The sequence below is a fragment of the Oratosquilla oratoria genome, chromosome 2, assembly GCF_046742065.1.
Source record: "Oratosquilla oratoria isolate Oo_2021 chromosome 2, ASM4674206v1, whole genome shotgun sequence".
Classification (NCBI taxonomy): Eukaryota; Metazoa; Arthropoda; class Malacostraca; order Stomatopoda; family Squillidae; genus Oratosquilla; species Oratosquilla oratoria.
In genome coordinates this window covers 85,841,410-85,850,569 of record NC_134778.1, presented here as the reverse complement: position 1 = coordinate 85,850,569, position 9,160 = coordinate 85,841,410, and positions in this window count along the sequence as shown.

The following is a 9,160-nucleotide window of genomic DNA, read 5'->3' as shown; positions in this document are numbered from 1 at the left end:
TAGAGAAAGAGGAGGGAGAAAGGTAGAGAGAGATAGAGAAAGAGGAGGGAGAGAGAGAGAGAGAGAGAGAGAGAGAGAGAGAGAGAGAGAGAGAGAGAGAGAGAGAGAGAGAGAGAGAGAGAGAGAGAGGAGGGAGAGAGAGGAGGGAGAGAGAGGAGGGAGAGAGAGGAGGGAGAGAGAGGAGAGAGAGAGAGGAGGGAGAGAGAGGAGGGAGAGAGAGAGAGGAGGGAGAGAGAGGAGGGAGAGAGAGGAGGGAGAGAGAGGAGGGAGAGAGAGGAGGGAGAGAGAGGAGGGAGAGAGAGTAGGGAGAGACAGGGGGAGAGACAGGGGGAGAGACAGGGGGACAGAGAGGGGGAGAGGGGGAGAGAGGGGAGAGAGGGGAGAGAGGGGGAGAGAGAGGGAGAGAGAAATAGAGATAGAGAGAAAGAAGAGGGTGAGAAGAGGGAGATAGGAGAGAGAGAAGAGAGAGAGATAAAAGGGAGAGAGGTGTGAGAGAAGAGGGAGGAAAAGAAAGAAAAAAATGAATGAAAGAAAAAATAAAGAGAAAAATGAGAGAAAGAAAAAAGAAAGAATGACAGAGATAAAGAGACAAAGAATATATATATATATATATATATATATATATATATATATATATATATATATATATTATATATATAGAGAGAGAGAAGAGAGAAAGAGATAGAAAAAGAGATAGAGGAAGAGAGAGATGAAGAAAAGGCGGAAGAGAGGAGATCAAGAACGAAGTGAAAAGCGAAGTTTGAGGAAAAAGGAGGTTAAGAAAGAAAGTTAAGAAAGGAGGGAGGTGGATGTTGGGGGAGGGGGGGTGGCGGTGTCTTGTCCCTTCGGAGTGACGTTTACGACGTCTGCCATCAAAGAGAAACGACCACTTGGTTGTTCAGTTAACCCTCTTGCTGGCAAAACGCAGCGGAGATGTTGGCCATGACAAGATAACGTATAACCCTGTTGCCGTTTGGGGCGTCATCGGAAGCCTGCTGACCTCGCACCCGCTTAGTTGTGGGTTCGAATCCTGCACTCCTTTCCGATTCCCAGCACTGACTGCTACCTGCACCAAAAGTCCCGAAACCGCATACTAGGGCAATGGTGACGGCGCCGGCCGCAGATACTCGGGGCCGCCTGGTCGTTGCAAAGGGTGCTATAAAATACAAAATAGCCTCAAGGGCTTTCTTTGTACAGGAACACACATGGAATGCTCAGCAACAATAGCTACGTCTGCAGCATGAAAACTATGGGGATTTCAGTCTCAGTGAAGGATAAACTGAAGATTGCCTATCCTGGGGTTGGGGAAGAGTTTGTGACATAGTATTGAGCTATTCTGTCTTCTGAGTGTTGTTTTCGTGATGTGAATTCTATATTCCATTGCAGGTATGTTCCGTTGTACACCTTTCGATTGTGTTTAGAATGGAAAGTGAACGCATGTTTCTGATCTGTTTTTTCATAATACAATGACAAAATAAATAAATAAATAAATAAATGAATATATATATATATATATATATATATATATATATATTGTGTGTGTGTGTGTGTGTGTGTGTGTGTGTGTGTGTGTGTGTGTGTGTGTGTGTGTGTGTGTGTTGAGACATTGTGACAGGTTTGAGGAAGGAGGAAGAGAAAGACACGGGTCTAAGGCCGAGTTTATTCCTGACCGGTTTCGCTTACAGCTTCTTCAGACACAGGTACGCATACGCATACACACACATGCATACTCTACATATTCATCTGCGTGTATTGTAAATGCATTTGAATACATGTACACACGTTCACATACGACGTACAGCTTTCAAATACATGCGCTCGTGCAGAATACACACACTTGCTGGAATACCCCGTGCACGCAACAGGCAGAGAAGAAAGGAAAGGAAGCGAGAGGTGAGGGATTCCAGTCCCAAGTCAATATCAATCACCTTTGAGAGGCAAGGGGGGGGGGGTTGCAAACTGCTTGCCCTGTTTGTGCAAGGAAATACATCGAGCGGAAATGAAGTCAAATGCAATAGAAAAATACCGCGAGTCAAAGGCTTTTCTCTTCAACTTTCCTGCCATGGACCGCTCTGCGAGGTATCTAGGTATGGTAATATTTGTCCAAACAGACGCTGCGCGAGTGGCGCAATCGGAAGCGTGCTGGTCTCGTCTTCGCTTAATTGTGGGTTCGAATCCCGCACTCCTCTCCGATGCCCAGCACTGACTGTGACCTGCCCCAATGGTTCAAGCGCATAATAGGGCAAAGGTGACGGCTTCGGCCGCAGCTACTCGGCCCCTTCTGACGTGGGGGGCTCACCATCTTCTCCCGAGAGGATGGGGTGAAGATGGATAAGATATATTACTAACAGCCAGAATATAAATAAAGCGCAACCCAAGAAGAAAGATTATTGGCTGACCAATAGAAACTCAGAAGTAAGTTTCTTACTTTACTTTTACAATGGTGCAATGCAATCTATTTCAATACATTTATATCTCACAATATTGACAAACACAATACAAGTCAAACTTCAATTGTACTAAGGAGCTAAGTTTCGATAAGTACAACAAACTGCACCACAGTAGTTAAGTTAGTTTAACTAGATTCCAGAGCTCCGACACTGAATATGGTCCACTAATGAAGTTATAATATATATAGATAGGCATATGTCGGATGTCTTACCAACTAAACTTAAAGTTGTCACTTTTTTTAATATTTAATTCTTTTGGAGTCTACAGTGATGACAACCTATTATGATAATTCTCTATAATTTACTCAATACATGAATTTATGTTATTTTCATCATTTATGGATGGAAGTAATAACCTCTGCCACGACTCATGTCAATTATTCTTACCACTAGCTTGGTTGTCCTGACATTTTTTACTCACAATCATGAATACTTTAGACCCTGACCACGAACCACATAGCACGTGGCATGCGAGACCTACATAATCTTGTTTTCTAAATTTCCTATTCTAAGCAATAGAATAAGATTAAGAGATATAACACAATATAAAGGTGACGGCACACTAGACTAGTATGCTACTTGGTTTTGCTACTTCGTTTGAATAGAAACGACTTCGGTTACATTATTCTAGACTTCCTAAAGAACATCTCAACAATGTGTCTAACATTCGTATAGGTTTAAGTTCTCTTCATTCGTCATTCAGCTTCTCACTATATGACCCAAGAGTAATTTAACATTTGGAAATTAAAAAAATCTACTCAAACGAAGTAGCAAAAGCAAGTAGCATGCTAGCGAGAAATGCCTCGTGTGCCGCCACGTTAAGTCTTTCGTTAGCACGGGGATGCCGCTGATATGAAGGTAACAGCCCGACGGCAGCGTCCAGAGCATTACGGGGGGGGGGGGGGGAGAACCATCCGAAGTAAGGTTTTAGGTATCGTGCCAAGGGAACTGCATAATAATTATCTTTCAATAAAGACTCTTCACCTTTGCAATACCTTAGTTGACTCGCACGTTCATTCTGTCTGCCACCAGGTGATTTTATTCAAGTGAGGGGAAATCTTATCAAACTCGGTAACACCACCACCAAGTCTCTTGCCCATGGTTCCTGAGTCATGATATACAAGATATCCTTTTATACACTACTATAATTAAATTTTTCTAGACTTCTCTTTCCCTCCCACGAGCCTGTGGTATGTTCTAGGTAGTCTATAGTCCACTGCCATCCACCTCACCCACTACCACAACCACCACCACAGACCCACCCACCACTTAACATCCAACCACCACATATTCACAAAATACCCACTCATTCACCACCAAACACACGCACACCTACCATCAAACACTCACCATCACAAACACCACCCATCTTCTGCTATTAACAATGGGTGCCCACCACCTTCCACTTATCCATTATCACACGCCTACAGGGTTGACGTTTCGTAGAATTTTGTACCAAAACATAGAAAAAAGCGGCATGTGGCAACTGCACGAGGACACGAGGAAATTTTTTCTACATATCAGTAGGCTGTTCAAAACATTTAAAAACTCGAGCTGTTGTCTAAAAAAACACTTAATCAGTTATCAAATAATAAATGGTACATAAAAATCTGACTTTTATTGGTAATTATGTTAATTATTATATATCCCAAAAGGTTTTTACGGTGTAGAAAAAATTCTACGCTCAAGTTTCAGCTTTCTTTTTGCGATAGTGATATAAAAAATATTTTTTATATGTTACTGAATATGTTAGGGCATGGGGTTCTTATATACATTCAAGAATAAAAAACTAGAACCAACATTTTGTCAAAGATTGACAAGTATATCTTGCTATGAAAGTCTGCACACGCCCGAGAAAAATGTATGCCCCGGTATGGCAACACTCCCATTCTACACGGCAGTGTAGAAAACGCGGCTTCCCTGCCCGCCTACTCGACACTGCTACCTCGTGCATACCACTTCCTCACCTTCCCGTCTCCGTCACCTTCTCATCTCCCCGCCATCTTATGGTTGAAGAGTTTCCGTTTGCACACATATACAATGATACATACTATAACACTGCATACATTTTGCGACGTATTTTAGTGCTATTAGCTTAAGATATAATTTAGCCATGTAGCTTTTTATTGAGATGGCATACCGCAGGCTCTAGATATTTCCATATCGGTCATTTACCCTTGGTATTCACATTTACCAAAGTCATTCGGTACCAAGGCTAATTTAATGTTCATCACAGCGTGTTCGTATGTCAACAATTTTAGTATGGAAAAGAATGTCAATACATACCGGATCTGTGTCCCCACTCCCTGGGCAGTCTCCTCTTAAAGGTTTCAACACTTTCGGAACTGTTTCTTTGCTCAAGATGTTCCAAATTGACTCTGGATGGAAGGAAGTTTCTCCTTGGGTTCGAAACTGTACTTGAAGTTTATGGTCGTGGGGCCTGGTAGCAGTGCTATTGGAGCGTTGAAGCGGTCTTACCACAACAGTTGCATTACCTAAATAGTTCGATGACTTGCTCTGCTTTTAAATAAAAAATGTCTCCTTTTGATGCAAATCACACTTTAACAGTGTGTTATTTCTATAATAATTCCTGAGGAAAATATACACATATCACACTTTAACAGTGTGTTATTTCTATAATCATTCCTGAAGAAAATATACACATAAAGTGAGTAGTAGAATGCGTAAAAATCTGTAGGCGGAGGAATACATTGCTTTGTTATTTCTTTGAATTTTCATAACTTTTTTAAATTAAACGCACGTCCAATAAACAGTAATCACAAACGTGTCCTATTGATGTAAGTTAAGAGTAATATTTCTTTAAAGTTTGATTTGATCTATGAAGCTAATTTGCACGGCGCATTATTTTCTTACATGATATGTTCACTAATTTTTGTCGACATTTCGAGTGCACGCGTGAATAAGTGCAGTTGTGCAGTGACATCTGATAGTTTTACAAGAAATCTGTTTCTTCCGTATACCAAATGAAAGACCAAGAAAGGCATTAGCAATTCATCGAAAATATCTGGTAAGCGAATTATGTCTTCAAGTGCTACATATTTTTAATGGTTTATTATAAAAAAAAAAAAATCTGAGACCGTAGGAATAATGACGTAATGTCGACTAGGCGTAAATGAGCGTTCGCGCCATAGATCCCGTCTTGCATGACGTAGTAGTTCTGTTGTAAACCAAATGCGCGTGCATGTTATAAGAGTGGCCAATGAAACATTTGAGTAAATAAATTAGTAATTTTACAAGCACTACAAAGACAAGCATGCTGCCAGTTTGGAGGCACAACCAAACCTGCCTGCTTGGGGAACGGCAAGCTTAGCTGTACAATACACAATATTTGTACAATGCTGCACGTAAGCACATGTACAGTGGTATCATACAATTACATGCATACGCGAGGCTGCGTGAAAATGGACTCTTCCAATTATTCCAAAGAATTCGAAGATACTGATAAACAACTTTATGTATTTAAACTGACTTGGTAACGGAGAAAACCATGTGCTTGATAATGAGTCCGTGATCTATATTTCAAAAGTACCGAGCCTTCCTACATGGAGAAAGGTCACCGAATACCTTGTGGACACGCCACGCTTTTACATATAGGAATCCATGAAAGCGTACAAGTTCTTGGAAGCTTATGATTACTTTGTTGCCGGTCATGTGCAAGATGAATCATCCAATTACCAGCAGCAGCCAATTTTATAAAATAAAAAGTAAGTTGAGTTACGCGGTAAATTTCTCTCCTTCATGCTTCTTTTTGTATATCTTTAAAAAAGAGCATTTTGAAGATAAGCCATGTTCAGCTTAGGATATGAATATTCACATTCTTAGATTAAATCTTCATTGATTTTGAATCTTGAATAAGTAATAAAAATGTGATTAATGATATTTTGATCATAAGTAATGTAGTTTATAAGCTGATTGGTTCAAAGGCGCAAATTTTAGTATTTCTTTTTATGGTATATTTTTTGAAGTGCACACCTACGCGATATAACAATATGAAATTAAATATTCACTTTGTAAATTTTAATACATAAAAAAACTAAAAGCAAATACACTACGGATGTTGGCGGCCTGTTCAATCACTCTCTGATTCCGGGGTATAAAGGTTTCTCATAGCTTGAAGGAATGCATGGATTTCAGCTCCATAGCATTCCTTCAAGAATTATACCTCGCGAGGTACTGGTGGAAGTGCCGAGGGCGTACACCAGACCTCAATACATAGCCACAGAAGACTCCTGGAAGAGGCTTACGCCTGTGGCTCTTTTACGTTACGCCAAAGCCGCTCGATAGTTTGGTCACCTATGAACAAGTGGTGGGGAAATAAGAAGGAACTTCTTTTAGTGATCCCCAATTCTAAAGACTTGTCATCCAGTACATTAAGTTCTTAGAATATTGGCATGTCTATCGTAACGGTCTTTGAATGTGGCGATCGTTGGCGCGGTAACTACACTCTCAGGGAGTGCATTCCAGTTGTCAATAATCCGGACGGCAAACAAATTCCCTTTAAGCGTTGTCCTCCTGTTGTACGGTTTATCAAGTTTCAGCGAGTGCCCTCGTAAATTATTTGTGTTCCTCTTGAAAAACCTTGTATATGGAATGTCCTCATAGCCATGCATCAGCTTGAATGTCTCAATCATGTACCCCCTCATCCGCCTTTCTTGGAGTGTCTGCAGACCTGGGGCCGTGTACACAAAACTTGTTTGTTAGCCTTAACAATCTCTGCTAGCTAACAGAAAACCACTAAAAGTTATACACCAATGCTTAACTAACAAATGTTAGCTAGTAAACAGTTGTTTGTCAAGTCCCGCTAAACAGTGCTTTAGTTAGCAGCTTATGAACATGTAAATGGACGTATTATTAAAAAATTGCACACATAAAACAGTGTTATTAATGCAGTTGTTCAGAATTTATTAATAGAGTATCATGATAGCACATAGATATCGTATGTATGTTTTTTTATGAGTACTTATTAACCAACGACAGATATTTTTGGACGAAGGCGCATTGTACAGGCGGCCGCGCCACATTCAAATCTTCCGACAGAAGACTCAACAATTATTTCAGAGGATATAGACATGGCAGAAGAATCACAGAAAAAGAAAAGGAAGCCAAACTGGTCACAAGAAGAAACACTCCTCTTGGTCAACGTGATAATGGAAAAAAAAAGTAATTATAAATGGGGGATTCAAGCCAAGTTTAAACCACAAGGACAAGAGGGAGGCATGACAAAGCACGTTGATGCTGTGGTATCGTTTTCTGTTTACATATAAATGTTCATCGACACTTGGAGCCACAATTCTAATGTTTGTGCCATCTATGGTACCCACAACACCGGGAAACCTACAGTCTTCCATTAACTCTGCTTGTTTTACTTGCACTTCTTGATCTTGGCGAGTCAATGGGAATTTTACAAATTTAGTTACAATATCTGGTTCTGATAGTGCATAAATTGTTTGAGTAATGACACGGCTGATTGTTGCTTGCGAGGTCCTAAAGTCGTCACTGCTGCATTTTACCTGTGGCTAAATATCATAGGGTAATTGCCACCTTCGTCTCAGGACTCAGTGGTCGATTCCGTTCTGTTCGGGATTAAAGTTTGTCCCTCACTAAATCAGCCATTGTTATTATACCAGCACGGTTCATTCTGAAGCGTTTGATGAGTTCGTCGTCATTGTACTCGTTAAATATGTCCCGTCGCTGTCGATAAAGTCGCTGTCGTCTTTTTAGTTGTTGTTGCTCCGCCATCTTCTCTACTAACAGGAATTTGTTAAGAGCTTAATAGTCCTCCACAACACTTTTACCTTAATAGTACTTTTAAGGCCCTAACAAGTTTTCTGTATCCACTGTTAGTGCTTAACAGCTAAATGTTAGCCTTAACAGGAATTTGTTACCCTTAACAGCTATTTGTTAGTGCTAGCAAGTTTTGTGTATACGGCCCCTGGCTGTTTACATCTTTCCTTGGTAAATGTTCAGTTGTGTATATGGACGCGATATAGCGTTAAAAAATTAATTATTAATTTTGTAAATTATAATGTATCAATGTAATATGCAAATTACTTGGCGGAAATAAAAAACAAAAAAGTTGCTAAAACAGATTTCGTAAATAACGAAGTCGCGCTGGACGAATGGTACGCCATGTTTGTATAGATGCCGGCGTCGAAGAAATAAAAGGATGGTAAATTCGTCTAACCTAACTTAACGTGTATTTAGTGGTGGTGGTCGTCGTCACGGATGTTGGCGGCCTGTTCAATCACTCTTTCTGATTGCGGGGTATATAGGTTTTTCATAGCTTGAAGGAATGCATGGATTTCAGCTCCATAACATTCCTTCAAGAATATATACCTCGCGAGGTACTGGCGGAAGTACCGAGGGCATACACCAGGCTTCAACTGGACCGGGCAGACAACACTTGACAAACGACATGATGGCGTCCCGATCCTATGCTAGCGACTTCGTTCGTTATATTTGCTTGTAACAAGGTATTTTTTATTTTTATTTCCGCCAAGAAAATCGCATATTACGTTCATGTATTATAATTTACAAAATTAATATTTAATTTTCTAACGCTATATCGCGTCCATGTACACAACTGAACAAAACCCTTTCCTCGTGTTGGCAATTCCTTTAGCTCAGGTATCATTTTCGTGGCCCTTCGTTGTACTTTCTCTAGGGTCTGGATATCTTTTACGAGGAAG